This window comes from Pseudonaja textilis, chromosome 2, assembly GCF_049901715.1.
Source record: "Pseudonaja textilis isolate UNSWEBS1 chromosome 2, rPseTex1.2, whole genome shotgun sequence".
Taxonomy (NCBI): Eukaryota; Metazoa; Chordata; class Lepidosauria; order Squamata; family Elapidae; genus Pseudonaja; species Pseudonaja textilis.
The window spans coordinates 149,470,295-149,489,633 of NC_141991.1; the positions used below are offsets into that span (position 1 = coordinate 149,470,295).

A 19,339-nucleotide genomic window follows, 5' to 3' on the forward strand; every position below is an offset into this window, starting at 1 on the left:
TACTTACTTGGAAGTAAGTGCTATTGTTGCCAATGCCCTTTTTTCCAGGTGACTGCCCATTAATGTGGCAGGCTTAATTGTATTTTATTATTTTTTCTTTGAATGAGACCTACTGAATAAGACAGCATATACCCAAATAAATGAAATACCTGCATATGTTGCTAGGATAGACAAAATCTGTAAGAATGTGGAGGTAATTTCCTTTCTTTCAGACAACTATCCCTGCTTCTGAATTTTGGCTCTTGCCTTCAGAGTGAAATCTCCACTTCCAAGGAAGAAGCTTGGATTAAATGTAGAAAAAGAATGGGAACATATTTAAATTCTTCTTGCCTTTATATAAACAGTGTTGTCACATCGTCTTAGACGTATTTTATTTTCAGCACATTTTACATTTCTGGGACCAATTCATTCAATAACATTGTGGCTCTGTAATCTAAAACATGTGCCATATAATAGATTACAATTTACTATGCCTGTTCAAACTTTCTAAAGTTGATTAAGACACTATGAAATATATATACATTCAGTATCCATGAGAAACTCTTCAAATGACATTTTGATGGCTTAGCAGGTACACTAGAGAATCATACTGGGTTAACAGACAGCAAACTCCATTGCAAACATATTGTTGTTTTGCATCAACTTAAACATTGTGGCTTTCTCCATAAATTCTTGGGAGCTGGGGCAGGTAAAAAATCATGTTTATATTTCCCATTTTCTTCCTTTGGAAGAAAGAATTATCATTTTACCTAGAAAAATAATTTCCAGGAAAAAAATCCTAAAACTGATTTTTTAAAATCAGGTATTCCAGAAAATATTTTAATGTAAAAAGATTCTGCTTTGTTCACATGATTTTATGAAGAGTGTAGGTGTCATCTTTCATTTGTAACCCTCACACAGCTTCTTGTATTCTTTTTTCTCTACTACAGCAGATCCATTAGGAGACTGGGGAATGGGAAATAGGTATATACGCTTATCAGCCTTTTGTGTGGAAGTGCCCTCTGGTAGTTTATGCAGTAAGTTGTGATGTTGAGCATAAATGAGTAGATGATGGTCTTTGCCTACCTCAGCTACTAGATAGGTGGTAGTGGACAAGTCACTTCTCCAAAGAATTGAGGATGAAGAGCCACTCTATCTTAGAAGGAAAGTGACCAGGGAGAGAGGCCTCACATATTCTAGGGGCCTGAAGGTGCTTCAGATGCTATTTCTGCAGCCTCCAGGAGGCTGCTGTACTTTGGTCTGCTGCGTTTTTGAGGTAAGGAACCACCTTCCCTTATAAAATCTCTGGCATAAGCACCAAACTTGCTTAATCTAATTATAATAATTATTAATATTAATAATCCCACCAACACCCATAACAAGGACTAACACCCAGAACACCTCTTATCCATGGTGCATGACCACTGGTGTTATTTTGTTGTATCTTCCTACTTACATATAGCTCCTGATCAGCAAAAAGTTATCAACTCTGTCCTGCATCTCTGCAGAGCTATCTAGGAGAAACCAAGGCTAATAGTTTAGATGTTGTTTCCATTAAACTGAATCCCCTTATTTATTTGCTCTACTCATATCCCCTCTTCCCTTTTCCTTAAAGGTCTATAATGAGTATTTAAATGATCTCCTCCTTAAAACAAGGCATATTAGCTTCAGTACATATATATAGACCTGCCACTTGCAGATTATTCATAGGTTCTTGAGTTTATGACTAAACCTCAGAACAAAAAAAGAGCATGAAGCTTTGACATATTTTCTGAATTGATTGGTCTTCTAAATTATAATTTTGCCATCCTCCCAATCACCCTGTACAAACAGGGACTTGATAACCCACAGAAAAATAATACCAAACCCAACTCTACTTAGGCTTTCTGAAACTGAGTTTTATCCCATCTTCCCCCGAGTCCCTTTATTAAAGAATATTTTTCCAGTTATCAAATCTTTTTCAAATAGTTTGCATTTTCTGCTTCAAATCTTGTCAAGCATAAGCATTCTGTTATTCCACAGATATGACTTGATTCCAGAGAAACTGGCTTGATTTCTTGTCTTGTGAACATCACTAAGTCCCACCCTCCACAGTGACATCAATGTATCCATAGTAACTACTGACGACTGTTCTTCAAAGTGGAAGGACGGAAGGAGATCAAACAATATGTGGCTTAACAATGAATAAGCTTGGCAATACATGCACACCATAAATTGGTGCCCCAGAGGAAATTGGAAAAATTTTGTTATTTGCTAGAGAAAGGCCTTTGGAGAAAAACTGGATAGGTGAGAACCAGAGGATGGCAGGAAGATAGAACACACTTTTGGTGTCACCTAAATCACTTAAGATACCTCTGATGAGCTGTCGAGGTACACTTAAGTAAAACTCCCATTTGAATTATGCCCAATGCCCAGTGACTACAAATTCATGTCAGTGACCCTCAGATGCAACCAATCTCTGTGACGGCTCTCAACTCATGGCAGAAGTTATGAGTTGCAATAAGTATTTTGCAGTTTAAATCCTGAGAATGGGAGTCTACGCTGATAGCTGGATAGATAAGAATGAGAGCAAAGAATGTCATTGCTAAAGATGAAGGCATTGTGTACTGAAGATTTCTCTTTCTGACAGAGTGTTAAAGAAGGAAAGGAGGGATTATTCTAAACAAATAATACTTGCCAGTCTTGACTTCAAGATTCCCATTTGACACCATTGCCTATTTTGCCTTGAACCCCTCCCGCCACCAAAAACAAACAAGCACCCCATCCCCCACAAAAAACCAGATCTGCAAGACATTGTACTTTCCTGAATAGACTGCAATTTCAGAAAATGAACAAGATGCACCAGGTTAAAAAAAAGCTTTCCTTATGACAGGATAGTATTGTTATCTCAGCTACCAATTTTGGAATGTTAAAGGGTGTCAGATGAGCAATCAGGCACATCAAATTCATGGGACATAATCCCACATGATTTTCTTAATTCCTGGGTCTCATTGTAGTAATTTGGAACTCTTGACTCTAGGATATTTTACCATACATGGTGAAAATAGGAGCAGCAGTAGATTATGGGAGTAAGGCTGAATTTTTGCACTTCTCCTTTCAAGTGAGTAAGGCAAAAATAGGATTATTTGGATGAAGATATTCAATGTGATGAGATTTGAATGCACAGAAACCACAACTGAGAGGGGTACATTTTTAAAATAATATTTTGATATGTTGAGCACCTTATATGAAATTTCTTTCCCTGATTTCAAGAAGCCACTAAACTTAAATAGTGAGCATTCTGGAGGGGAAAGAATAGCTATAAATCTATTAGAAATTTAGGAAGAACAAAGCAAGTCATTTTCAGCATTCGAAATGTTGATTGTAAAAGAGTTAATTTTTATAAATAAATCTTAATTATTTTCTGTCCTTCACCTGGTGTGGCTTCATAACAATGAATAGTAGTATATTTTGGAATATACCAGAATCAATGTGATATCTCACTATTTAGGGATTCCCCACATGAGGGGACCACTTAAGTGATATTCAAGAAGGCGGTAGGATTAATGTGTCATATATTATATGCCTGTCTACCCACATTCAATCTACTTACTTAAAGGGATCTACACTAAAACAGTTTACTCACCAGAGTGCCTGCTGAAATTACCTTTTAAACCAAAATGGAGAACATAGTGTGGAGCTTTGTGAGCATCTATCATAGAAATGGAAAAAAGCAGCGATGAGCAAACACTCCTTTGCTTTATTCAAAATGACTTTCAGCCGAGCCTTTGTGGGAATCCTTGATGCTCTCTGAGCTTGGTTGTTTTCATGCAGACATTTCATTATCCAGCTAGATATCATCTTCAGAGCACAGTTCAGCCGAGGCCTTGGAAACTGTTTTCCAAGTCACTTCCTAGTTTGCTACGATGGAAGGATACAATTTCTAGTATTCTATTTATTGTTCGCTCAGAAATGTAGTTTGGATTCACCCACCCATAACAGACCTCTCTACAGATTAAGAAAAAAGGGAACAGCTTTTTTTTCTAATGTAAGCTGGATAAAGTATGTGCCAATATTAAAAGTAGTTAAACAAATTGAAGGATGCCATCACACACACACACACACACACACACACACACACACACACACACACACACAAGCTGTGAACTGCCACAAATGCATACCAAAACAGATCGTTAATAATTTGTGTGCCATCTCCAAGAAGCATTTCCAGTAGCACCCAGTGCCTGTTCCTGAATCTGCAGAATGACTTTGATTAGGCTTCTTGAACGTTTTCTTGGGAACTTATTGAGAAAATAAGTGTTTATCCAACACTTTTGGGGAAATATTCCTCAAAGTATTGTTTAACTGTACACGTTTTCCTCGGGATGGAGTTTATTTTATTCTCACATGTAAGTCTGAACGAGATAAATCAGGAGAGCGAGGGATGGGAGTATTTTTTTTTTTTTTTTTGCGCCTCAGCACCCTTGTCTCAAGGGAGAAAGAATGTTTTCTTGGGTGGAGAGCTGATTTTCTATTAAGAACTGCATTCCAGCAGTAGGTGGGTCTGAAGGCAGTAATGGGCAGGATCACCTCCTTCATTCTTTCTCCAATCCATTTTCCTTTTCGCAACCTTTTCAGTTATTGCCTTCTTTCTTTCTCTCTCTGCCCCCGTTCCTCCTTCCCCTCCTCTTCCTCATGTCCTGTCCAATAATTTACCATAGAAGGGAGAGCTTGTTCTGCCAGAAACATGATCCTGAGGATCTCAGATAGAGACCTTGTGAAATCAGGCCAGTTACATGCTGTGATCGCAAGTAGTCCACGTTTAAATGATTGGCTCTTCCTCTATAATCTTCTTAGGTGAAATAGCATTGTGTTTTTCATCCGTAAACTTCGCTGAAATGAACAGGAATTGCATAGTGCCATATCAGTTTACACTGGGAGCAAATGCATTCTATTCTTCCGTTTTTATCATCCTGGTTCTAGCATATTATTTTCTACTTTTTATTAATCTGCCACCCGATCTCCTTCTCTCAAATACAGTTCTCATACAAAGCCTTGCCTGTCTGTTACAGATAGTCCTTGACTTACAACAGTTCATTTAGTGACTGTTTGAAGTCATGTCACTGAAAAAAGTGACTGAGGACTAGTTTTTCACACTTATGACCATTGCAGCATCCGTCATGGTCACGTGACCCAAATTCAGATGCTGGACAACTGATTCGTATTTATGACAGTTGCAGTGTGTCAGAATCGTGTGATCACATTGTCAGCTTCTGACAAGCAAAGTCAATGGGGAAGCCAGGCTCACTTAACAACCATGTTCCCTTAACAATTGTGGGAAGAAAAGTCATAAAACGGGCAACGTTCACTTAACAACTGTCTCACTTAGCAACAGAAATTTTGGGCTAAATTGTGATTGTAAGTCGAGAACTACCTTTAGTTGTCTTAAGTTTTCCTGCACTCTTGAAATATTCATTGCCTTTGTTGGTCCTCATATTCTTTGGGCATTTCGTTGTGTACCTCTGGTACCAGTTCAAATGGGCAAATGGGCAAATCAAGAGCCTGGATTCTAGAAGTATTACAAAGCGTAATTTCTTGAATTGTGTGCCAAGGCCACAGGGCAGCATGTTCCAGCATATTTTCTTCTTCCCAATAAACCAGAATTCCTAGCAGTTTGGCCTAATTGTCTAGTGCTCAAGTGATACGAATTCTTGTAAAAACAAGTTACGAGTGAAGTCATCTCTGGTCCAGCAACACTTTCAGCTAGGTGTTTCGTTATAGTTGAAGGAACGCACAATGGCCTTGTCCTCAGATGCTCCCAACTGCCAGGTTAGCATGTGGGGTGGGTGGGGACAAGTATTTACCTTTAGGCATACCAGGGGAGCAGGAAATGAAGTGGCAGGAGCAGCTGCTTCCTCCCTTTCCTTTTTAGCCCTTCTGCTCGCTCGCTTCCACCCACGATAGCACCAGGAAGGAAAGGCAGCCCTGGTTGTTGCAACCTGGGAGTGCCAGGCCATCCCTGGAAATTGGAGGTAGGGGGAAAGGCACCATGAATCACTGGATCTGCAGTTCCTGGCTCTGTCTCGAACATTTCCAGGATGGAAGTGGAATTGGAGCCACAGGCCCCTGTGCTAACCTTGGCAAAGGCATCACTGCACCACCCTCATCTGCCAATTGTTTTGATAGGTCTATTGAACACTAGATGACACAGAGATGGGTGTTTTTTATATTTAAAAAAGAATCAGAGGCCCATTGCAGAAGAGAGGAAAAATGTTGAAATTGCAAATGACCAGGGCAGGAGAGGAAGACCTGTTCAGTTCAATGCATTATTAAGAGCCCTGCAGGAAAGTCTCCCCTATTTCCCAAGCAAGCACACACCCAACCTAGAGTGGGCAGGATTCAAAGTTATCTCTGCTTTGGGGGTGTTCAAATCTTGCATGCTCTGCTTGACGGTAATGGATCCAGCTGGCGTTTGCTCCCACGCCTACCCTAGGCTATCTAGCACACAATAGGGGCTTTGTATTGTAGCTCTACTATATGGGAAGGGAGGCTGTGGCATTACATTAAGAAGGGACGTGGAGATCAAGGGGCAGCCAGAGCCCAGGAATTCAAAATGGGGAGTTATAATTGCAGAATTTTGGGGTCCTAGACCCGAAGAGCAGGCAGCCGTTGTAGCTAGGAGGGCCTTTGTACAATGTTTTTATTGTGTACCAGTGGTGCCAGTTCCTAGACTGAGGGGCTCTACTGACAGTCACTCATGCCTGAGTCACCTTCCTGTTTGACTACTATAATGCGCTTTACATGGGGCTGCTTTTGATGAGTATCCAGAAGCTTCAGCTGCTGCAAAGTGAAGCAGTGCAGGCACTTCAGTGTGTCTCTTGCACAACACACATTATACCTCTGCTCTGCAAGCTAGTCTCTTTCTGGGTCCAATTCAAGGTGCTGGTTTTACAATATGACATGGCATGGGTTTGACCTTTTGCAACCTTCTGACAAGCAAAATCAATGGGGAAGCCAGATTCATTTTACAATCGTGTTACTAGCTTAAAAACTGTAGTAATTCACTTAACAACTGTGGCTAGAAAGGCTATAAAATGGGACAAAATTCACTTAACTAATATTGAGGTTAGTAGTGGTCGTAGGTCAATTGTTTGGTCTTCATTAATTGTCAAACCCTTGTTGTATACCACCCGGAGTCACTTGTTTGTGACATGGGTGGCCATTTATTATGGGTGGTATTTAATAAAAAAATAAAAAAAACACACAAGTGGAAGCCATCTTAAGAACGTACAGGAAGGAAGAAGGTCAGCGTCGTATATTGTGTCCCATTCAGGACATTTTGCCCCTTGAGGATGAAACTCAAAGTGGTGCTACTTCCTATGTAATGGGAAGGTCTCCTGTAGTCCCTCCATGAACAACAGCTGCACTAAGCTATAATTAGAGAGTATGACAACAATTAATTAGCAGGGATTCATGCATATGTGTACGTATGCATATGCATTTATTTATTTAATTTCTACCGCCACCCATTTCAGCCAATGCTTTAAGAGAGAGAGAGAGATTATTTCCCCCCCCTTGAATTTATTGACAACGGGCATCAAGATAGGCTTCACAGTGTCTTTTGACTATAATGCGAGGAGTCCCCCTATAGATGATGGTATCACATGGATGTTCGATATAAAAATAAGTAAACAAAGAGTGTGATTCTGCATGAAATCCTTAGTGTGGGATGTACACATGCAGAAGTGGAAGTGTGGATATGTGTACCACACACACACACACATATACACCAATACACAAATCTTCAGCCTTTCAAACTTCTGTTACTCCTGTCTCTGTGCCTCTCTCTTTTACTCATTTCCAGCCTTTTTTCCCTTCCAAACCATTCCAATCTTTCCTCTGGATTCATCCTTTTTGTTGACTTAGACATGCTTCATAATGTTGGCTCATTGAGCTCTCAGACTGATTCTCCTTCCATTCCTGCATTTTAAAGACCAGTATTCTGCTGCCTCTCTCACATCCCTGTAACATAAGCAGCCACTGCCCAGACTTTATCACAAATTCCTTTGGCAAACATAAAGAGTTTTCAGCATACAATGAAGATAAAGTGTTTGTTTTGTTTGTAATTGAGTTATAACTGCAGAAAGAATTGTTTTTTTTAAATAAATACTGGAACTGAAAACCAGAAATAGGTTTTAATCAGGACTAACACTGATGATATTACCTAGTTTGGGTAATGCAATGTCTGCAAGAAAACAAGCAAGCTCAGAGACCACCAACGACCCCTCAGAAAAGGTTTTGTAAAGTAAGTTGCCATGTTTTAAAATATCACTAAATTATTTTTTGTCTGGAAACAGGGCAGGTCTAGGAATCCCAGCAAACAAATGATTAATGAATTTGATATTTTTTTGGTCTACGTTGGTTATCTTCCCAGTTTTGCTATTTGGTATGCTCATTGGTGTCCTGCTTTACAGGATAGTTGTGTAGGTGTTCTCATTCTGAAGATGCCCTCAGTTTCTCAGTTTATATTAACACATGTTAATTTCATTGATATTGGCATCCTCTTTTGCAATCATGCCCAAATCCCCAAATGGTAAACCTATCTCACTTTTTTCTACTCTCATTCTGCCAATGCGTTCTCTGCTTTAATACTAACTCTCTCTTCATTCTCTCATCTTTTTTTCAGGAAGCCCAACTAGAAAGTCTTTGAAAGTTGTGAACAGCATGAAGGCTTTAAATAACTCCATAAAAATGACATCCACTGAAGTTTTACACTTAGAGCAAGATTTCAGCACACAACATCTTTTGTCATAGAAGCAACAAAGAAAGTTCTTTTCAATGTTGGGTGAATTTAAGAACTGCAGACACAGTTCTTGGATGTTTGTTATGAAAATGTCATAATTCAGAACAGATATGTGTTGAATTTGCATTTACAGAGGGGATGTTGAAGTAATATACTATTTGTTGTTTTGCCCAGTGGTTTCCTGAAGCGTATCTCCGCTCAACCAGATAGGTCGTTAGTTCTCCTTGAGTTGGTCTAGGAATAAATATTTTGCAGTCTGGTCTGTATAATAACCAGATTCTGATTTTGCCTGTGCAACAGGTAAGTTGTAAGTGCTATATGTCCTGGCTCTTTGGAAAGAGTTTATTGCTTTGTCTTTCAGGGCTAAATTATGCAGTTTTAATTTCACAATGGTCTTTAACCATTTTTTTTAAGTGAGTTGTTATGGATAAGATTATGATCCAGGCAACTGCATGTGAGAATGGTTCGTTCAAACACTTCCCTTCTGCTACAGTCTAAATAAAAATTCTCCTCCAAAGCTGCGATTCTTCCAAGTGGGAAGTTGCTAAACTGACTAGAATAACATGCTCAGTGAGGATCAGTTTTTAGTAGATCTTTGTCGAATTCTATTTTGTTTTTAACATTGGCCTGTCAGTTGCAGCTATATATTCAAAAATGTCTCAAGTTTTCTCCGTTTTAAAAAATGGCTCCCTTTTTGCTAAACCAGTTGAAGTGAGCAAGTTTCATTTCATGTGCTGAATCAATGATTTGGAAGAGGATGCTGATCTCCTTCTTTTCTTAATGTTTTCCATCAGCCTATTTCTAAGAATTTTAGGCTTCAGACTAAGAAATAGGGGCAGCTGGAGGAATGAAGGGGGAAAAAAACATCCTGGGAAAAAGAATTCTTGGCTAGGGGGGATATATGAGACTCAGCTCTCTGTCTCCATTCATGACTTGTCTGCTTGAAATCACATTTACTAGATTCTTTGTGCTCTACTGCTCTTTGGTAGGGACCAAAACCAAATCTGCTGCTACTGCAGCAGCTGAATAGGGTATTCTAAATTATAATAGGACCATCTGTCTGCCACTCAGGGAGCACTCACAAAAATTTTCCTCCAGTTTGATGGGACATCATATCATCCTTGATTCCTTGCTTAGCAAAAACCAGAGTTCTACAGTAATATTATAGTTGCATAGGGTCCCTGCCCCCCCGTCCCCGCTGCCGCCAAAGTATCATATTAATGTGATTGTGATAATATATTAAGAGTGGGACTCAATCTTTCAGATCGTTCAACCCAAAAATAGAATGGAATGGAATGGAATGGAATGGAATGGAATGGAATAGAATAGAATAGAATAGAATAGAATAGAATAGAATAGAATAGAACTCATTCTTGGATTTTTAAAAGACATGCTTTGGGTGCTTTTAATAATACCAGTATATATGAACAGAAAACAAAATTCACCTAACTGACAGAAAAATAATTGATCTAAATAAACAGGAATATAGTTGTCCAAAAGTTAACATATCAAAACAATATATAAAATCTCTGTGCCAAATTAGGGTCTGATATGAAGATCTTGAATTCAGTTCTGTGAATCCCAATCTGAAATTTAATTTTGAAACAGAACAACCTTCTTGCTTTTAGGTCCCTCTGTAGGCCTGAGAGCTACCTTAGACTAATAGTATCCAGATCATGTGTACCCTCTAGATTCCAAGAGTTTGTCTCTGGCATAGCCCTTAAAATCTGGAAAGCATAACCCTAAAACCTATAGAGCATTCTAGGGAATGCTAGAGAAAATCTAGAGAAATCTAGAAATTTGGGGGATTTGCTGACATTTTTCTCTTCCTAATCTGAGCTATTATGGCCGGCTTTATATGCACTAAATATGCATTTATACATTAGATATTATTTAAAGGGGGTCGATCCTTTTTTCCAAAGCACCAAAAGGCAAGACAAGAAACAATGGATGGAAACTAACCAAGGAGAGAAGCAACCTAGACCTAAGGAGAAACTTCCTAACAGTGGGAACAATCAACCAGTGGAACGGCTCGCCTTCGGAGGTTGTGGGGGCTCCATCACTGGCGGCTTTGAAGAAGGGACCAGACAACCGTTTGTCTGGAATGGTATAGGGTCTCCTGCTCAAGCAGGTGGTTGGACTAGAAGACCTCCATGGTCCCTTCCAACTCTGTTATTCTGTTATTTGCTTACCGTTGAAAAAATTGATTGATTACTTACAGATCCTCCTACGCACTGAGACCAGTTTTTGAATTGGTTGCCTCCAGATTGGGCCTCTTATCAAAGGATCGACAGAAAAGAGGGGATTGGTACTAAGTTCTGTATCATTTGCACCACCCAAACAGTTTGAGAGTCAGCTTTGATTGGGTACCATTTTTGGAAGTCTGTTTCCTTTTCTTTTCAGAAAACCGTCCATGAGATGTGGTTCTATTTTTAGAAGAAAGTTCTAGGCAGCAGATCAAAATGTTTATCTCCAGTTTCATTAAAGGCAATACGTTTTGTTTTAAAATTTAGAAGCCCATTTTCCCGTCCTCCTCCTATATATATATTTCTTCTGTCCTGTCATTTAATCAGTGGTTGCACGGAGGATTGGTTTTTCTGGCACAGTAGTGAGCCTTGTGAATGCTCATACTTCAACATATGCTGAGATGGATCTCAAATTGCCATTTCCCCCTCCAGTCTACATTTGGCAAATTTTCTAGATTATTGTTAAGTCACAATTGCCATTTGGTGCATTCACAAGACCTGCCTATCACATTGCCTAAGGAATAAACTCAGCTCACTTTGTGTTTGCAACATAAAACTATCATATAAGAAAAACAATCCCATGAATGGGCTTCTTGTTTTCTTAATGGGACGCATCAGACACGTGGGTTTGCATTTTCACACAATCATGCAAATCCAATCCCTGCTTTGAATCGTCCAGACAAACAATTGTAATAGCAATGCGCCATTTTAGGTGTGGCTCATAAAATACCACTACTGAAATGGCAGAAATTGAAAGTGCTGCCATTAGATTATACTCTAGAGCATATTATTAAAGGTTCCCAAATGCCAAGATGGGAGATATGTATGTAAAAAATTTAGCTGAAGAATTTTTTTTATGTTGGCCTTTTTAGAATTTTCTTTTCATTCCGAAAGGATTAGTCCCAGTATTAACATGCAATGTGCTGAAATTTATAATTATCAACTGCCATTTTATTTTAATTATTTTCAATTTTCAACTGTGATTCTCACAACACAAACAGAACAAATGGCAAAATGCCGGGAGGAATTAAGAACAGTATCTTACAAACTCATATAAGTATGACTAAGTTTGCTAAAGACAAGCAGTAGAAGGAAGGAAGCCTGTTGTTCAAAAAAGGCAGCTCAACTTTCTGCGCCCCACAAGTCAGGCTTGGTCAGATGGTTCAACAAGGCAATCTCACACCGTCTGCTTTAATGGCTGTTGCACCCTGGTTTGTTTTCAACCCAAGAGGATGATTCTTTGAGACGTTTTACACGAGAATCCCGATCTGTATGCTTAAATTGTTTCTTTTCCATCCTAGACCCTAAAAAGGATAGTCTGAAACAAAATGGAATGGGATGCTGTGCACAGTGTTCAAGATCACTAAGATAAATGGCACTCTAGATTTTCCAAGGCAGAGCTGTTTGTATGTGTACATTTATCAATCTTGACCAAAGATCAAATTCTCTGGGGATCAGTTTGTGGCTCCCGGGATTTAATTAAATTTCTAAAAGGTGTGATAGCTGGGAAGGCCAGAGGAGATGGAAGATAAAAATGCATAGGCTTAATTAATCTCTGCTTATTGCTACAAATCACATCCATTGTATTATATACAAACTAATAAATTTGTGTTCTAATCCAACTTTTTGTTGGATGGAAACAAAGGAATTTAATGAATATTTCCTTGGATGTTAGTGTAACAAGAATTTGCAATATATAGAATATATCATATACATAATAATATACAGAAGTCTTTGCTCGGGATTCACTTTCATTCATATTTATGGTTGATTTGTTTATGTTCATATTAAAAAGGAACAGGAAAACTACAGATCACTTAAGGAGCAGAGAATGTTCTGAATCAATGAAATGAAAGAAGAACTAGTAACAGTAGCCGTAGTGACACTGTGCATGAAGTATTACAAATTCTACTTCAACTCTTCGAGTGCCCATGAAGTACAGGAAATTTGAGTTTCTCTTTCTTGATCAAGATGGTGGCAGCAACATTACATCCAAGAGAAACTAAATTGGAACAAGCTACTGGACTACAGCAAAGGAAGAAGCTCGGCACAGAGATGGTATTGATTCTTTTTTTCCTTTCCCCATGGTAGATAATAAGATTTCACCAAGATACGTCTGGTGCTTGCTAAGTGAAGACTATTAATGTGGAAAAAGGTTGCTCTGGAGTACATAATACAATTATTTAAACTGGGACGAAGCAGTTGAATGAATGCCCTCGACATGTGTTTTCTCAAAAAGATAGCAATGAGGAAAGGGAGAATGAATTTAATATTCATTCATAGACCAACTGGATCCTTAGCAGGTTTGAGCATAACGTCAGGCAGGTAGCCTTTGCTCACCCCTACATATAGTAAAACTCTCCTGTATAAGTTGCATTCTTCAGTGCCATGCAAAGCAGGAATTAAGGGGAAATGGGATGGCAGACACCGCTGTCCAAGGCAGGGCAATGCTGATTCATTTGCACTCTCGCTAAGCGCCAAAGTCAGTGGAAAATACCAACTCTGCCACACCCAAGGCGTATATTCAGACCACTAGGCTACATTCTCTTTAGAGTATTTACGTACAAGGTGAGACCCCATCACCAAATATCACTGAGGCAGAAAATCCAACCAGTACCATTCATGTGAACTTCTCCAGTTCTCCAACTTCTCTTGTAGGCTTCTCCAGTGTAAGCTTTGAAGCTACTGTGATATTACAAAGCTTCTGTTTATTTCACTCCAGTATGTTTTATTTCCACCAACACTAGCTTTTCATTGTTCCACTCTAGGGTCATTTTTACAGTTACAGCTTTAATTGTTGTTTAACCTGGGACTGTTCAGTACATGTCATTTCTGGAGCTTAGATTATGATTCCCATTCCTGTAGCAGGATTCTGATAAGCTTTCACTGCTGTCCTTTTGCTGTATTCTTTGTTTACTGCTTCTTTTTCTTTGCTTCCACAAATCTGGCCACATCAGTCGTAAAAAGGCACATACATTTGAGAATGATGAATTGAAAGCATCAGCCTCTGTCTGCCTATTGGGTCAGCTTTGAAACCTGATCTGAACTTCTAGGTATGGTTCCTTTCACCTCCTTGGGCTAAACAGGAGAAGGGAGCTGGTTCTAAATAAAATTAAATATCCGTGTTGGAAGGCAATTTTTTCATGAAAAGCTGCATTAAGAGATGTGTGGAAGGATGGAAAGAGCACACAATTGCAGGTAAATTGCTTTGCCTGGCAGATGTATTATTAATTGTGATTTACCAACCAGTATTCTGCCAGTGCTACTAGCCACCATGGTCTCTTAGTTCAACACCCAATTATAAAAGTTAAAGTGAGCACGTGCAGTTTATCTTGTGATCCTCCAAACAAAATAAAATGGGGAGTTGTTACTTGGTGAAGCCAAGGAGGCAAAGGAAGGCAAATTTTTGTAGAAAAAGATATGTTCTCCTGCATGAAAAATTCTTATTTTTTGAACAGATTTTGAGAGACACGGATAACAAAATCTATCCGCCATTGATCTTGGGTTCCTTGTGCTGTTTGCCATTGAATAGCCTCCCATTCTTTCCTCACTCTCCCATTTGTACACTTCATCATGAGCTACAAACACATACAAACACAGTGATTCCCCAATAATCTTGGCCTGGGCTGTTTAGATACAATATTACAACTATTTGTAAATAGGGACATATGAAAATTGGTCTCTTGGAGAAACTAGGCAGTACAATAACACCATGCCCAACTTTATTCCTGCACAAGTACAAGTTAGCTCTTAGAGACTCATGCATTGAGAGGCAAACACTGTGCAGAATCTGACTCCTTAGGAAAACCAAAGGAAAATGGAGGTGGTTTTCCTCTTCCATTTGAGACAATGGGAAACGTGACATTTTGTGCAATTTGATCATCATCCTCTTGAACATTTACTTTTCATTCTTTACAGCAATACATAGAAATATGCGAGACATCTGTGAAAGCCCGATGGTTTCTTTTCTCCCCAGTTTTTAGTTTAATATTGTAAATGAAACTAGTTCTGATATTATGCCTGTAGTAGTTCCATTATATTTTATTTTGCCTTTATGTGTATGCATTCTCTGAATTTCTAATTTGAATAATGAAAAGGAGGGGAAAACCCAAAACCAAAAAAACCCAAGTTTATTCAGATGCCGCTAGTTCCATTGATTAAAATCTTCCCTCACCAATTAAAATGAGCCGTTAGCTCTTAAGTGGCTGGAAATTCCATCTGATGAAGCTATTCATTAACCTAAACAAAACTGGCAAATGATGCCAAGCCAAGGCTCTAGAACCTTCAGAATTCACAAAGCTATCTTTGTTTGTCATGGTTATTCCAACATTATTCCAACATTTTGCTAATACGTTATAGGAAACACAAAAGGGAGAGCCATAATTGCAAAGTCCATGCAGTATTTTATGAGTTTATATAATTAATATTACAATAATATAGTTACGATGGGCTGAATACATGGAAGGAATCCATGGTGGATAGCAGCTTCCTTCCTCAACTGTTACAAAACAGACTTCTCTTTCCATGTCAACTATGAGAAACATCAAAGTAGATTTAGTGAAAATAACCAGAGAGGACTTTGCTTCAATGATAGAAAATAGAGACTCGACAAGAGCAATATAGTGACCAGCCAGATACCTATTTTTTCTCCTTTTCCATGGTCGTACAATTTAGCAGTAGGCAAACTAGGGGCAGTGTGGCAAGGGTGTTACAGTTTTGGTATCTTTTCTATTCTCAAGCTGAAGCAAGGTCTTTACAACTACTGCAGAATTCAGGTTCTGTAGAAACAAGACAATTTGACTTGTCAAGTTTTTGTATTGTTTCTGAAGAGATGGTGCTGGTATTGGAAGAGGCGAAAAATTAAATGGCTGAGCATCAAGAAAGAAGCCCTCATCTTCATCTCTTCTAAAGAAATTCTTCACCATGACCTTCACTGAGCACAGCCTGCTCAGATCCTCCCATGCTCAAGAGCCTACATGAGGACAGTACAGATTCATCCATTGATTATTTTTTTCCCAGTCGAGGATATGGATCCTAGATTTCCACTATATCCAATCACTAGAAAGCAACATGGCTGTAAGATATGAAATGGCGGCGAGACTCTAAGGAATACAAAGTAGTGGTAAGAAATTAGCATTCGCACCAGAACAGAAGAGAACTCCAAATGCTCAGAGGCAAAGTGTCAGATCATTATCAGATCTGACATCTCTTTAATGTAACTCCAAACATTAAACACTTTTATTGGGATTTTTCAAGGGAATGCCCACTATTGTAGGAAAAATGTTTGGACACATTTTCCCGCCATAATTGCCCCAAAGATGTTGATCATGTGAGTGACTCTAAGCTCAAGAAAATCTCTTGGGAGACCAGTCCTGGCTTTCCTGCATCGTTTTTATTTTGATCCTTTGAGGAAAGAATAAAGGAAGGTCCCAATGAATAAAAATAGCCTTTTCATGACGCAAATTGGGGCTGCAACTGGAATTTAATCCAAATGAGGCATGTTTTCCTTATACTGTAAGCCTAAATTAAATCATCTAAATCACGCTTGTGAAGAAAGAAAATCTTAGTGACTGTGCCCTATTGAAACAAGTGGTTTGGCGGAGACTGCTTGGATTCTCTATCTCTGTCATCCAAACAGTCTTGGGTGGACAGTAATGCTGAAAATTTGCAGGGTCTTGACATGAGGTGAGAAAGGCAAAATTCAGCTTGCCCTGCTGTGCAGTGCCCCATCAACCCCTGGATATGCCAGCAATGCCACAAGTTTACTATCAGTAAGCCTCTCTGGGCTTCAAGAATGGAAAATATGAGAGGGAGTGGCGCTGAAAATTGCAAAGATCTGTCGTTCCCAGCAGAAGAAATTTCGCACAGAAAAGAGAAAAGTGAGTCTACAAGGAAAGAATGAATCATTCTCCCAAGGGGTGTGAGCCAGGCAGAGTGTGATTGGTGCCATTTGAGGGTACCCCTCGCTGGAAGTGCCCTCACCCAAAACTGATGCCTCATCATGTTCCAATTGTCCTTATATAACTTAGCTGTGGGCGGTTACACAACCTCACAGGAGACTCAACAGAGGCGAAACCATTCAAGATTCCCAGCCAAACATACGTCTCCTCTTCCTGCGTGTGCCTTTGTTTACCAGATTCAGTCAGGAAAGCCGAATTCTTTATACATCAGCTGCCATTTGAAGTCTACAGCTTCCACATCCCTTTTCTGGCCTGCGCACCATTTCAACCGGAACACACTTTTCACCATATCCCGGTTCTTCACCTTCCTACATCCCATCCCACCATCCATACTGAATATCGAGGCTGGAGAAATGAGCTATTATTATGGAGGAAAGTGCTCTCCCTGAAGGAGAACCAGCATAGTGCAGAATTGAGGCTATCCCAGTCACCACCACGATTATCCCTGACTTTGCCACTGATTTGAAAAGAAAAAATGTATTATGCCTACAGAGATTTCTTCCTCAAGAGAAATTTCCTGAAGGACCTTCAACTCTCTGCCTATTCTGGAAAGGCACCTCTTGCTTACCAAAGTTAAGAAACCAGAGAGTTCATCCTAAAAAATTTTTCCACCCCAGTTGTTGCGACTGACATTGTGGGGTGAAACAAATGTATGTCCGTGACTAACTGTGAAAGTAGCAGCACTTGCTACCTGCTTGGGCTTCAGTTAGAATTGAAAGAGCAAGAACCCAGTTTAACCAACTTTTTGTTCCTTCTGCTGACTTTACCCTGGAGAGGGTGTTAGGCATTGATTTCAACCGCAGCAACCTTAACCAGGGGTGGGTTTCCTGCCGTGCCAGCAAGCCTTTGCTTTGGACCCCATCTAACTTCTCTTGAATCCCGCTCTCTGCCTGCCATAAAACTAGCTGCTCCCTGATTTATTTTCACACAAGTGAATGATTGATGAACCAAGGCCCCTCCATTATGAAATCAAACATCAGCCAGGGATGTTTTGCCCTCCTGGGAGAACTGCTAAAGTATATCCAATCCATGCTGCAACACCACACTTGCAGCCAAGAAGCCAGGTTGCAAAACACAAATTTTAAAAAAGTACCAGAAAAAAAGTTATTGCTTACCTAGCGCTCAGGACATGCTGTGCAGAAAGGACTCAGCCCAGAGGTCTCTTGCTGTATAATTCCACCTTGAAAGAGAGAAGGAAAGAAAGGGCAAGGAAAGAGAGAGCGCGCGTGTGGTGTTTGTGTCCAGCTGCCAAGAATCTGAGCTGGGAACTTACCACAGTAAAGTCACTGACTTTTAGTCAAACAAGGGAAATCCTTTTTAAAACCTTGGCCCCGCCCAGACCAGTAATTATGAGGCAGACAGACGGAGGAGGGGCCTCCTTACTGTAATGTGTGGAGTCAGAATGACACCCTTTCATGTCTGCAAACTGCAGACAACCTTCCCGCTCCTGAGTATTTGGGGCAGAGGCAGTATTTAGGGAGTCAACGTGATTATGGGTTATGAGGGGAGGGGGAGTCAAGGTTATTCTGGGACAAAAGAAAACTTGCTGAGCTCCAGAGTGGATTCCTCAAACTTGCCACACGTTTTGTCTGGAGCTGGATTCTCATCCGGTTTGCTATGCTGTAGAGTCTTTCTTTTTTTTATTTTAAATTTAGGACTGGTTCAATTTTTGTTTTTTTGAAACTTAGAAATGGAGATTTTTGTTCTGGGATGGAATGTTATTTTTGTAGCTTTCCTTTCAGGCCCAGCAAGTCTTAAGAAAGAGGAAATGTACACTTGGCCTTCAGGCTCTTGGAAGTACTTTGCATACCACAGCAAGTGTCCTGCTTTATAAAAGGTTGCTGCCCAGCGCTTAAAAAAATCTAAATTTCAGAAGGAAACACAGTCCCATTGGAAAACTCAGTCACCAGAAGCAGTTTGAATACATTGTCCATAGATACCTTCCTCTGCCTCGCTTAGTTTGTTACAGTTGTTTATTTTCTGTTAATGTGAACTTTTGGTTAAGCAAAATCTTCAATCTAAACCAGTTGTTGAACCGTTTGGAGAGTTGAATTCAAACAAGGGATGCTTTTCCTGCTGGATCAACAGAAGGTTGCCCGCCAATCTTTTGTTGCTTCAGACTGAACAAAGCCAACTGGGCTTTTAGAGGCGTTTACTACTTTTGCCTTTTTCAAGTGCATGTTTTCTGGCATTAATCGCACAGTGAGATCTGGCACTAATTATGGGCACAGCCCTACCTCTGATTCATTTCAAGTGAGGTTCGTGCAAAACCCGTTCTCACTGGATTATGTACGCTTTTGATACTTGTTTTATCACTTCTGAAAATCTATTGGTTAAAATGAACGATCCTGGCATGAAGTTACTGGCTC

General features: G+C 39.6%; 1 long non-coding RNA gene across 1 annotated transcript; it reads right to left on the reverse strand.

Moving 5' to 3' along the window:
- Positions 1-354: 354 nt before the first annotated feature.
- On the reverse strand, positions 355-18,260 carry LOC148127163 (uncharacterized). The gene is made up of 2 exons (XR_015742000.1): positions 18,086-18,260; positions 355-3,670 (listed from the first exon to the last, which is right to left on the reverse strand). It is a non-coding gene; the product is annotated as an uncharacterized LOC148127163 (long non-coding RNA).
- Positions 18,261-19,339: the final 1,079 nt, after the last annotated feature.